The sequence below is a fragment of the Scylla paramamosain genome, chromosome 1, assembly GCF_035594125.1.
Source record: "Scylla paramamosain isolate STU-SP2022 chromosome 1, ASM3559412v1, whole genome shotgun sequence".
In the NCBI taxonomy this organism is placed as follows: Eukaryota; Metazoa; Arthropoda; class Malacostraca; order Decapoda; family Portunidae; genus Scylla; species Scylla paramamosain.
The window spans coordinates 11,815,001-11,827,500 of record NC_087151.1 but is presented as its reverse complement, the minus strand read 5'-3'; the positions used below and the strand labels follow the sequence as shown (position 1 = coordinate 11,827,500).

The window sequence follows — 12,500 nt, the reverse complement described above, 5'->3', positions numbered from 1 at the left end:
CTCCTCCTCCTCCTCCTCCTCCTCCTCCTCCTCCTCCTCCTCCTCCTCCTCCTCCTCCTCCTCCTGATTTTCACCAGTGCCCTCCTTCACCTTCTACCTCCTCCACTTTTTTTTTATTTTTTATGTTTCCTTCCACTCCTCTCCTCCACCTGCCCTCCACACACCCGCCTGGACACTCAAATCCGCACGCAATTTCCACCTCTGCCTCTCAAGTGTGTTTCCTCCTCCCCTCTCCCTTTCCCTCTTCCTTCCTCTATCCCTTTCCTCCTTCCTGCTTCGCTTCTTCCCTTCCCTCCTTCCCTTCCCTCCTCTTTACACTGACTCAGTACATGAATTTGTCTCCATAGTCAGTCAGTCAGTCAGTCAGTCAGTCTATCCGTGTGTGTGTGTGTGTGTGTGTGTGTGTGTGTGTGTGTGTGTGTGTGTGTGTGTGTGTGAGTGTGTGTTTATATGTCTGTATTTATGTATGTGCGTTAATCTCTCTCTCTCTCTCTCTCTCTCTCTCTCTCTCTCTCTCTCTCTCTCTCTCTCTCTCTCTCTCTCTCTCTCTCTCTCTCTCTCTCTCTCTCTCTCTCTCTCTCTCTCTCTCTCCAATATTAATATTTGCCGTATATCTTTTCTTGTCAGTCATAGGAGGGTAATATGTGTGTGTGTGTGTGTGTGTGTGTGTGTGTGTGTGTGTGTGTGTGTGTGTAAAAGGGAAGTGATGAAACTTTTTGAATTTATTCGTTGCGTTATTATAGAGAGAGAGAGAGAGAGAGAGAGAGAGAGAGAGAGAGAGAGAGAGAGAGAGAGAGAGAGAGAGAGAGAGAGAGAGAGAGAGAGAGAGAGAGAGAGAGAGAGAGAGAGAGAGAGAGAGAGAGAGAATGTGTTGCAAAAGTCCTCCTCTACGTATTTGCCATCTATGAGAGGTGAGCACTCTTCTGTTAGCTCTTAATTAATGAAATGAATGGCTGCTGCACTACTGTTGTCGATGCTGCTACTACTTCCTTTTCCTTGTTCATATTTGACGTGATTCTGCTCTCTCTCTCTCTCTCTCTCTCTCTCTCTCTCTCTCTCTCTCTCTCTCTCTCTCTCTCTCTCTCTCTCTCTCTCTCTCTCTCTCTCTCTCTCTCTCTCTCTCTCTCTCTCTCTCTCTCTCTCTCTCTCTCTCGTCTTTCACTTTAATACATTGTTCTCCTATTCAACCTTCCCTTCATGTTCATTATGCGCGTATATCACAACATTCTATATTCATTCCACGTTTCAATATTCTATACAACCCTTTCCATATATTTCTCGATTTATTAATTCACCTCTTTCGAAAGCATAATGCAACCCTAGTTATGTAAAGCAGTCCACCTGTTGAAGAGATTTAGTTTTTTTTTTCTGTTATCTATTATTTTCATCCAGTATTTTCCTCTTTTCATCGCTTTTACCGGTAAACTCTGAAACGCTGTCCTTGTTTCTGTATTCCCTCCCGCTTATCACTAATTCTTTCAAGTGGAAGATTTCTGGACTCCTTACGATGTACTTTTGGAATTCTTTTGCCTTTTTTGCTCATGGACTGGCATTTACAGTAGGTAGGCATTTTTTCCAGTTTCGTTGCCGTTGGCCTGGACCAATCTTACATAAAAAAACAAACAAACAAACAAACAAAAAACATACACATTCATCACTTCCTTCACCACTTGAAACTTATCCTCCTGCCTTTCATCATGTCCCTCTCCTCTTGAACTCGTCACAACACTCATAACATCCACCACAACACATCCCCTTCCACTAAAAATAAATCTACACACTCATAACATTTTTACCTAAACTCTTCCTTCTGTCATCCATACCTACACATTCACCACGTCCGTCACTTAAACTCGCCACAACACACATAGCATCCACCACAACACACCTTAAACAGAATACAAATCCAAACACTCAAAATCTACCTTTCCACCGCATCTCATCCTCCTGTCATCCATACCTCCATATTCATCCCGCCCCTTTCCACCTGAACTCGTCACAACGCACCCAGCACGCCACGCACGCATCGTATCTGAAATTACATACTGTTACTTGTTCCCTAGACTTTCATTACCTCTCGCCCCGCAGTCATCAGACCGGCCTCTGCTCTGCTCCCTCTTCTTCCTCCTCCTATCATTGTCCGTCACCCGCACCCTCGCCTCCCCTCTCTCCTCGCCTCGCTTCGCCCCGCCGTAAAATTCTTTATGTTTTTTTTTTTTTTTTTTTCAGTGACTTTTGTTTGTTTTTGCTCTCGAGTTTATCTCTTTTGGTCGAGGAGGGAAGAAAGTTAAATCAGCGGGGCGAAAAATGACTGTGCCTGTGTGTGTCTGTGTGTGTGTGTGTGTGTGTGTGTGTGTGTGTGTGTGTGTGTGTGTGTGTGTGTGTGTTATTTCATATTTTGTTTTAGTTTATTTAAAGTCTTTAAAAAAAAAATAGCTCGAGACGAAATAAAACGAAGTAAAAGAGAAATATGAATATACAGGTGAAATTGAAAGTTATTAAAAAAGTGGAGAGAGAGAGAGAGAGAGAGAGAGAGAGAGAGAGAGAGAGAGAGAGAGAGAGAGAGAGAGAGAGAGAGAGAGAGAGAGAGAAATTAAGTTATACAAAGGGAGCCAGGAAGAGGAAAAAAACAAGTCTGTAATCGGGGTATTTCAGGAAGACACATGATTGTTGCATGTCAGTGTCCATGTGTCTTGACTCTCAGCTAGTCTGTGTCCTTACTGTGTCTCATTCTGTGTTTCCATTTTCTGTTCCACCTCTCTCTCTCTCTCTCTCTCTCTCTCTCTCTCTCTCTCTCTCTCTCTCTCTCTCTCTCTCTCTCTCTCTCTCTCTCTCTCTCTATCTATCTATCTCTATCTCTCTCTCTCTCTCTCTCTCTCTCTCTCTCTCTCTCGTGGGGTTGGGTCAGCCAAAGCAATTAAGTAAGGGAAGCAATTAAAGAGAGAAGCCATGAGCGTCCTTAATGAGGAATGGACCTCTTGTGTGTGTGTGTGTGTGTGTGTGTGTGTGTGTGTGTGTGTGTGTGTGTGTGTGTGTGTGTGTGTGTGTGTGTGTGTGTGTGTGTGATATATTGTGTTAATTTTCTTGGTTTGGTCTCGTGGGGTATGTTGTTTGTACTATTATTATTATTATTATTATTATTATTATTATTATTATTATTATTATTATTATTATTATTATTATTATGCGTAGTGCAAATGATCTCATTACTACTACCACTACTACTACTACTACTACTACTACTACCATTACTACTACCATTACTACTACTACTACTACTACCATTACTACTATTACTACAACTATTATCACTACTAGTACTACTATTACCATTACTGCTACTACGACTACCATTACTACTACTATTACTACTACTACTACTACCATTACTACTATTACTACTACCGTTACTACTACTACTACTACTACTACTACTACTACTACTACTACTACTACTACTACTACTACTACTACTACTACTACTACTACTACTACTACTACTACTCCTACCATTATTACTACTACTACTACTACTACTACTACTACTACTACTACTACTACTACTACTACTACTACTATTACTACTACTACTAGTACTACTATTACTCCTACCATTATTACTACTACTACTACTACTACCATTACTACTATTACTACTACCGTTATTACTACTACTACTACTGCTACTACCATTACTACTACTACTACTACTACTACTACTACTACTACTACTACTACTACTACTACTACTACTACTACTACTACTACTACTACTACCATTTCTACGAGTATCATGATCATATTTTCTGCCGTGAAAGATTATAACATTTTGGTGATCGCCAGGTACTAACCCTTTCGTTAGCGAGTCAGCATTTCTTCTCCTCCTCCTCCTCCTCCTCCTCCTCCTCCTCCTCCTCCTCCTCCTCCTCCTCCTCCTCCTCCTCCTCCTCCACTTCCTCCTCTTCATCATCATCACCATCGCTGTGTTTTCTTTTTGCTTTGTTTTTCTTTTTGTTAATTCTATTTTTTTATGCCTTTTCTAATGAATGGGAAGATGTCATGTTGTTGTTGTTGTTGTTGCTGCTGCTGCTGCTGTCGTATTTGTTGTTATTGTTGTTGTTGCTGCCGTATTTGTTGTTGTTGTTGTTGTCGTATTTTGTTGTTGTTGTTTTGTTAAACCTTGCTTTCGAGACAGTATGATGAAATATTTTGACATGTTAATAATTCACTTTTTATTTTTTTTTTCTGTTCGCAGTAAGTGTCTGTGTTCGATTTCTGTCATTAAGTTTTAGAAGAGTTTGGTGAAAACAGATCAGCGAATATTATGTGACTCGGTTCCGTAAAAGGTTATCTATGAATTATCCCACACGAGAATGCTCAGTAAGGTACACACATAAGTGGCGATATCCAGTGTTGGATAGAGGACAGGATCTCTGACTGGAAACAGAATGGTTTTAAACTGCTTGTCGTCTCGTTGGCTTAATGTAAAACGTGGCCTACCCCAGAGTTCGCTGCTGGGCCCTATACTATTCTTCATATGTAATGATTACTTGCAAAGTGTCAAGATTTCTAGAACACACGAAAAAGCCAATAAAGTAAGTACAATACAGAACAAAAAACTAAGATCGACTAGCAACTCGTTGGGCCAATGAATGACAAATTAAATTTAATGTCAGTAAACTTTGCATCGGAAGGAATAATCACCATGATTAATATTTACTGAATGGTGTACAACTTTCTACGATGAGTCAAAATAACAAATAACAAAAGTTTAGATTAAAACTGTAAAGTTCTCCGGCTCGACCTCATCTTGAATAGTTTTTCAGTCAGTTCCCTTATTACTAAAAAGATGGTATTGAATAACCAGAAAGAGTACAGCTTAGAATAAAAAGAAAAATATGACTGAGACAATCTCTGCGAACAAAAAAAGCAAAATGTATTCAGTCTTAAAAAACGAAGTGTGTAAAATGTTGAAAAGCTTCGGCAAGATTAATGCGGATAGTTACTTTATATTTGATCAGCCAGATATAACAAGAGAACAAAATCGCCTCAAGATATCTGGTAAAAGATTGACGCCAAGTAAAACCACACACTTCTTCAATCCGGCGGCCAACATTTGGAGTTGTTTACCTTTTCATGTCGTGGATGGCACAACAAGTACAGCTTTTAGAAACAGACTGGACGATTTGAGTCCACTAGTGAGATACTGTCCGCTGTCGTAACAAGTTTAATAAAAGTAATCTCGGGTTTACGTTTAAATGTCGCTTTCCTGAGACGTTGCTGGTTGCGTATACATACCAATAGTTATAACTCATTCAAGTTTTCTATTAAATTTCTAGGCAATTTCTTCACTCAGCATGGTATTTCTTCTTTCCTGTTTGCTCTGTGTGCGGTGAACGTTTGGTGGGGAGGGGCCTTCGTCTATGGCAAACAATTTATCTCACAATATGCTACATTATCTCCACAAACAACGTCTAATTCGAAGAACCGGCATATCTCCTGCTGTATGTGCTTCCTTTATGTTCCCTTTTGTCTCCTCCTCCTTGAACCCGCAAGTCACTCCTCATTACCATCAGCCTCGACTCCAGAAAGATTGCAGAAACCTAACACAGTATGACAACTTCCATAATGAGAACGGGCTGGAGAAAGACACTGCAGCGTTTCTTTCCTCCTCCTCCTCCTCCTCCTCCTCCTCCTCCTCCTCCTCCTCCTCCTCCTCCTCCTCCTCCTCCTCCTCCTCCTCCTCCTATTCTTCTTCGTTCTAGTACTCCTCCAACTCTTTCTCCTCATCCTTTCTTGACGTGATCACGCTCCCTTTCAGTTTGTCTTTCTTATAATTTTGATTAATTAATATTTAGCTGGATAAAAGTAGTACTAGTAGTAGTAGTTGTTGTAGTAGTGGTAGTAATAGTGGTAGTAGTAGTAGGAGTAGTTGTAGTAGTAGTATATAAAGTGATCATTCAGTGTTATGCAAGCTAGGCAAAAAACAAGGCTACACGTGTAATAATTTCCCCCCTTTTTTTTTTTTTTCTCCATCCAGTAGTGCGTGTACTCGTATTTGTAAGTCCTGCTGCTCACTCGGCTCCTCGTAGTCTTTGCCTAATGATCCTTGTCGGGGCGAGAGGATGGTAGACTAAGATGAAAGGAAAAAAGCAAGAGAGGAAACGGAAAGGAGGGAGGAAGGAAAGGTCTTTTCATGTTACGTGTATATCATTAGTGTGATTAAAATTCTGCCATCGAACGAGAGAGAAGAGGTGTTAAGTCTTATTGGGAAGTGTTGTGTGTGTGTGTGTGTGTGTGTGTGTGTGTGTGTGTGTGTGTGTGTGTGTGTGTGTGTGTGTGTGGATGGGTGGGTGTGTTTCTGTATCTTCCCTATTTTACATAATGTCATATTTCGAATTTTATGTTAATTTGTCGTCTCTTCCTTTGTTCACTCCATTTCCACCATCTCCTTATCTATCAGTAATCTAGTTACATCCTTCATTTTGTCTACCAGATCTGTTATCCATCCATCCATTCATCCATTCATCCATCCACCCATCCATCCATCCATCCATCCATCCATCCATCTATCTATCAATCAGTTTGTTTCTCCCTCCACTGTCATTCCCTTCGTCAGCTTCACACAATCAGCATCTCTCTTTAATTTCATTCTTCGAGTCCCAGTTTAAATTAGTTCTGCTTCTTCCCGTACGACTTTAGGAAAGCTGATTCAGTATTGTCTGTATGTCTGTTTGTCTGCCTGTCCATCCATTTCAGACAGACAGACACACAGACAAACAGCCAGACGGACGAATTGAACCATATTTTTATATATTTTTCATCACACACACACACACACACACACACACACACACACACACACACACACACACACACACACACACACACACACACACACACACACACACACACACACACACACACACACACACACATTTCATTTTTTTCATTTTTTTCCCTTTTCGTCTTTCGTCGTTTCCCTTTTTTTTTTTTTTTTCATTCCCATACAATTTTTTTTTTCGAAGGTTCCCAATCAACTCAGGGAATTGAAATGTTAACAGAAAATCTAATTCGTCGAAAAATAAATATGTAAAATGATATTGAATTGAAAATGATATTGCGGTTCTTATTTTCCTTATATTTTTATCTAAGAATGTTATTTTTTTTATCCCCTTGTTCATCTGGCTGAGAGAGAGAGAGAGAGAGAGAGAGAGAGAGAGAGAGAGAGAGAGAGAGAGAGAGAGAGAGAGAGAGAGAGAGAGAGAGAGAGAGAGAGAGAGGGGGTAATTTATATCTTTCTTTTTCTTCTTTCTCCCTTTACTTTTCTTTCGTCTTTTATTCCTCCCGCCTCTCGTTTCCTCTTCCCTTCCCTCTCATCACCACCTTCCCCCTTTTTCTCCATTCTTTCCTCTCGTCTCCCCCTCCCCCTCCCCTCCCCCCATTAACCTCTTTCCTTTCAATCGTTATTATTTTTACACCACACTTCAGGTCTTCTTCCTCCCCTTCTCCTTTCCCATTTCCTCCCCCGTCCCTCCCTCCATCATCTTTTTTCCCTCCCTCTTTCTTATCCAATTCCACCCCACCTGTTGACTTTCCCTTCCTCCCATCGTACTCTCCCTTCTTCCTTCATTTCTTTCTTTTTCTTCCTCACTTCTCCCCTTCATTGTTACTTCCACATTTTCCCTCTCCTTTTTTTCTCCATCCCTAATCATCCTTTCATTGGTTACATTCTCTCTCTCTCTCTCTCTCTCTCTCTCTCTCTCTCTCTCTCTCTCTCTCTCTCTCTCTCTCTCTCTCTCTCTCTCTCTCTCTCTCTCTCTCTCTCCTCATGTATTGGTTGTCTCTTCACTCCTTCCATTTTTTCTTTACTTTCCTCCCATCTCTCCTTTCTAGGCTTTTTTTCCCTCCCCACTCCCACCTGTCCCTCCCTCCCTCCCTCCTTCCCTCGCCCATTAATTACCTCCAATATTCCTTTAACGAGGGCACTTTCTTCTCACTCGCTTCGCTTCGTAAATTTAGTTCCGGAAAGTTTGTAAATTTTTCCATTATTTTGATGTCAGCGAGGAGAAGAAAAGTAGCCGCATTCCCTCATCCCTTTCCCCCCTCTCCTTCTCCACTCTCTCTCTCCGTTACCTCTGCATTTTTCCTTCTCCTCCTCCGTCCCCCTGACCTTCTTCTCCTCCCCCTCTTTCCCTTTCGTATCCCTTCCATCCTCGCCCCTTTCCCTAACCCCTTCACCTCGCTCTCCCTCTCCCCTGCATTCTCCCCGATATTCTCTCCTTACGTGTGTGTGTGTGTGTGTGTGTGTGTGTGTGTGTGTGTGTGTGTGTGTGTGTGTGTGTGTGTGTGTGTGTGTGTGTGTGTGTGTGTGTGTGTGTGTGTGTGTGTGTGTGTGTGTGTGTGTGTGTGTGTGTGTGTGTGTGTGTGTGTGTTAGAGGCTAAATAAGAATGTCCAAATCCACAAGAAAAAGGAGAAATATTATGACAAGGCATCCTTGTACCGGGAGAGAGAGAGAGAGAGAGAGAGAGAGAGAGAGAGAGAGAGAGAGAGAGAGAGAGAGAGAGAGAGAGAGAGAGAGACATTTGTAGTTATTATTAGAGATTCCCAACTGAGATGTGTATTACCATTACCTCCTACTCCTCTTCCTCCTCCCCCTCCTCCTCCTCCTCCTCCTCCTCCTCCTCCTCCTCCTCCTCCTCCTCCTCCTCCTCCTCCTCCTCCTCCTCCTCCTCCTCCTCCTCTTCAATCTTCCTCGCATGTTTTTATCAGCCCGGGACCTTCTTTTCATAAGAGCAAGATTATTTTTTTTGTGTCATATTTCAGGTTTCTTTCAAAAGATTGATATTCGCAGATGCTACTAATCTGTGAGAGAGGGAGAGAGAGAGAGAGAGAGAGAGAGAGAGAGAGAGAGAGAGAGAGAGAGAGAGAGAGAGAGAGAGAGAGAGAGAGAGAGAGAGATATGAGATATTTATACACACATGAGTTTTATATTTCATGATTTATTTAACACAAAATGCATACGTACAGTGGTCTATTTCATATTTAAAGTACATTAGCAAACATGATTTATTGACTGCATATCCTGGCATCGTGTGTTAATACGGAGTGACAGGTCAGACGCACATACACACACACACACATACACACACACACACTTCTGCCCTGCGCATGAGAACAGATCAAAGCCATAGTGAGTCATGAACACCTGACAATTATAATAAACAGGTGGACCTCTTTAGAATAGCATGATAATCTTTCTTTCTCTCTCTCCCTCTCCCTCTTTCTTTCTCCCCACCACGATAACGCCAAATAAAACAACCCCATTTAAATATACATACCTCACTTTAATTACCCTTCATTAGCATCATGTGCCTATTTTTTTCCCAGGTATGTGCGCTCCAACACCTGTGCTCCTACTGATGATGACAACAGCAGCGGTGATGATACTGGTGATGGTGAGGCAGACGATACTTCCTCTTCCTCTCCCTTCATCATCATCACCATCTTTACCTTTGTCATTTAGTCCAAAACCTGCCTTCGTTCAGCGCCTCTTTTTTGTTTAGATGTGAAGGGGGAATATTAAGAGATAATAAAAGAGAGATAAAGTCTGGAGAGAGAAGGAAAATAAATTAGTCAGAAATTGAGATTGTGAAGGAAAGGGAGTGAGGGAGGTTTGAAAAAAATAAGGAAGGAATAGCGTGATAAGGGACAGGAATGCGAAAGGAAAAGGGGAAAAATAAAAAGGTAGAGGAGTGAATAGGAATTTGTTGTATGGAAAGAAGGAAAAGACGAAAGAAGGAGATTGTGAGGTGAAAATTGTGATTGGGAAGAATATACGTAGAAGGGAAAAATCTAACATTCTAAGAGGAAAATAGTGTAAAGGGAAGAATACGAGATAAAGATTTTAGATAAAGAAAACCGTGAACAGAAAAAAAAGGAAAAAGGAAGGAAGAAGACGAGAACGAAAAAAAAAAAATTGAAACTAGTGGATTAATGAAAGCAACAAATAAATAGATAAATAAGTAAATAAATCAAGGAAAACCAGATAAGTTTTGAAACGGAAAAAAGTGAGACCCAAGGAAATATAAGAAAATAATAAGAAAAACGAAGAAGAGAAGGGAAGAAAGAAGAAGAAGAAAAAAAGGACAGTGTAATCCGTCATCTTCAGTCCCTCTTTCTCTCTCCTTTTTTTCCCTCCACTCCTGCTACTTTCCCTCATCATCATCATCCCAGAGGCAAGACACCTATGCACGCACGCACGCAAGGCGACTCATGTAAGTAAACGTGTGTGTGTATGTGTGTGTGTTTATATATATACTTTTTTACAGTAACTATTGAAGATCTTAATATCGTCGTCCTTAATTGCCAGACTATTATATGTATATCTTTTTTTCATTAACTTGGTGTGCATCGCTTTGTCTTTCTCTGATCTGTAATCCTCTATCGAAACCTTTGTATTTCCCTACGTCCTTGTATCATGCAATGTTGTGAAGTTTCATTCCGTGCCTGTTAGCGTTAGATTTACTTCAATGTCGCAAGTTTTCCACATATACGTACGTTTTCTTTTCTTTTCTTTTATTTACAATTTTTTTTAGGTATATTTATTCACCTTCATCCACCTTGAATAATTGAAACTTTGCGAATCTTTTATCACACACACACACACACACACACACACACACACACACACACACACACACACACACACACACACACACACACACACACACACACACACACACACACACACACACACACACACACAACTTTCTTTATGAATGGTTTTGGAACTGCGGGTAGATTAATATGTGGATGTTGAATGATGAAGTGGAGGAAAAAAAGGAGAAAATAACTACCATGAAAGGGTGGAACGAGGGAGAGAGAGAGAGAGAGAGAGAGAGAGAGAGAGAGAGAGAGAGAGAGAGAGAGAGAGAGAGAGAGAGATGTCGAAATGTGGAATGGAGGGAAGGATTTGCTAAAGTGATGAAATGGAAAAAAAAACATTGGAAAGGTTGAAGGGTAGTGTGTGTGTGTGTGTGTGTGTGTGTGTGTGTGTGTGTGTGTGTGTGTGTGTGTGTGTGTGTGTGTGTGTGTGTGTTGTGTTGTGTAGTGTAGGTTTTATCTTTTTCCCATTGCTTTTCTTTTCCTATTCTCTTTTCTGTTGCCATTCATTACAGTGTTCATTTATATCTCCAAATTTGGCTATAATATTCTATATTATCGCCAACTTTACCTTTTACATTCTTCCTTCATTTCTCTCTTTCCGTGCCTTCCCATTCCATTTACTAATCTCTCTCTCTCTCTCTCTCTCTCTCTCTCTCTCTCTCTCTCTCTCTCTCTCTCTCTCTCTCTCTCTCTCTCTCTCTCTCTCTCTCTCTCTCTCTCTCTCTCTCTCTCCTAATATGTCAATAATCTTCGTAATTGTCATTTTTATTTTTTCTTGTTTGTGCTCATTTTGACGAGAGTAATTAGGCTTTTCCATCTGTGTCCATTTTAAGGTAGAATGTGAATTATTAACTGCTACCTACCAACTGTGTGTGTGTGTGTGTGTGTGTGTGTGTCCAAAGCTTCTCTTTTTTTCTTTTACAGTGCTTTGCTGGAATTCCTCGTGCACTTACAATTGTACATGAAAAATAGATAGCACACTCATTCATGAAAAGAAAAAAGTAAATAAATGCTGCGTGGTTTTCATTTTTTTTCTTTCTTTTTTTATGCATTTCATGATCTCGGAACGCGGCTTTCAATATACAGATTTATTCGGTAGTATTTCATATCACGATTGTTTGTGAATCATTTACCTATTTAGCTAGTAGTTATCCACTTACTGCCTTCCACGAGCTTGTTAATTGGAATAGTACGTATTTCCATTGCTTTTAATTTTCACTGAGAATTGCTCGGTATTTATTTGAAACCTAATAATGATTTGAGTGTATCTGGTAAGTCTTTTGCCATGGGGAGTGAAAGAAAATACTGCAGCGTAACAGCAGCGGCCTCTGGAATGCTTAGTTTTTTTTTTTTTTTGGCGGTGGGGGGGGGTTTGTGATGTTGCTTGCTCTTCCTTTGTGCTCCTTTGTGTTTCTCGAAGGGAGGGAGAGCAGGGCATCTTTGGGGACGAGATGGAGGATGAAATAGACTGTCTAGACGAGGAGGAGGAGGAGGAGAAGAAGAAGAAGAAGAAGAAGAAGAAGAAGAAGAAGAAGAAGAAGAAGAAGAAGAAGAAGAAGAAGAAGAAGAACAGGAACAGGAGGAGGAAGAGAAATGAAGAAAAGGAGGAGGAAGAAGAAGAAAAAAATGAAGAATAGGAACAGGAAGAACACAAAGGATCACAATGGCGGATCAAACATTAGCACACTTTTGATTTTTATACATCTGCTGATAAGCCGGACTACCTTCTTGAGAATGACAGAGGTGGAATACTGAAGGCAAAGACTCATCAAGGAATAGAAGTCAGCCAGGAGGAAGAAGAAGAAGAAGAAGATGAAGAGGAAGAAGAAGA

At 40.8% G+C, this 12,500-nt stretch overlaps 1 protein-coding gene across 2 annotated transcripts in view; it reads left to right on the top strand.

The window, feature by feature from the left end:
• The window catches only part of LOC135100646 (G-protein coupled receptor dmsr-1-like), a 348,624-nt gene that overhangs the window by 83,857 nt on the left and 252,267 nt on the right, over nucleotides 1-12,500 (top strand). For both annotated transcript variants that reach the window (XM_064003744.1, XM_064003735.1), the window contains exon 2: nucleotides 9,392-10,278. The gene's annotated coding sequence lies outside the window, so the exon portion shown is untranslated. The remainder of the gene's footprint in view (nucleotides 1-9,391; nucleotides 10,279-12,500) is intronic.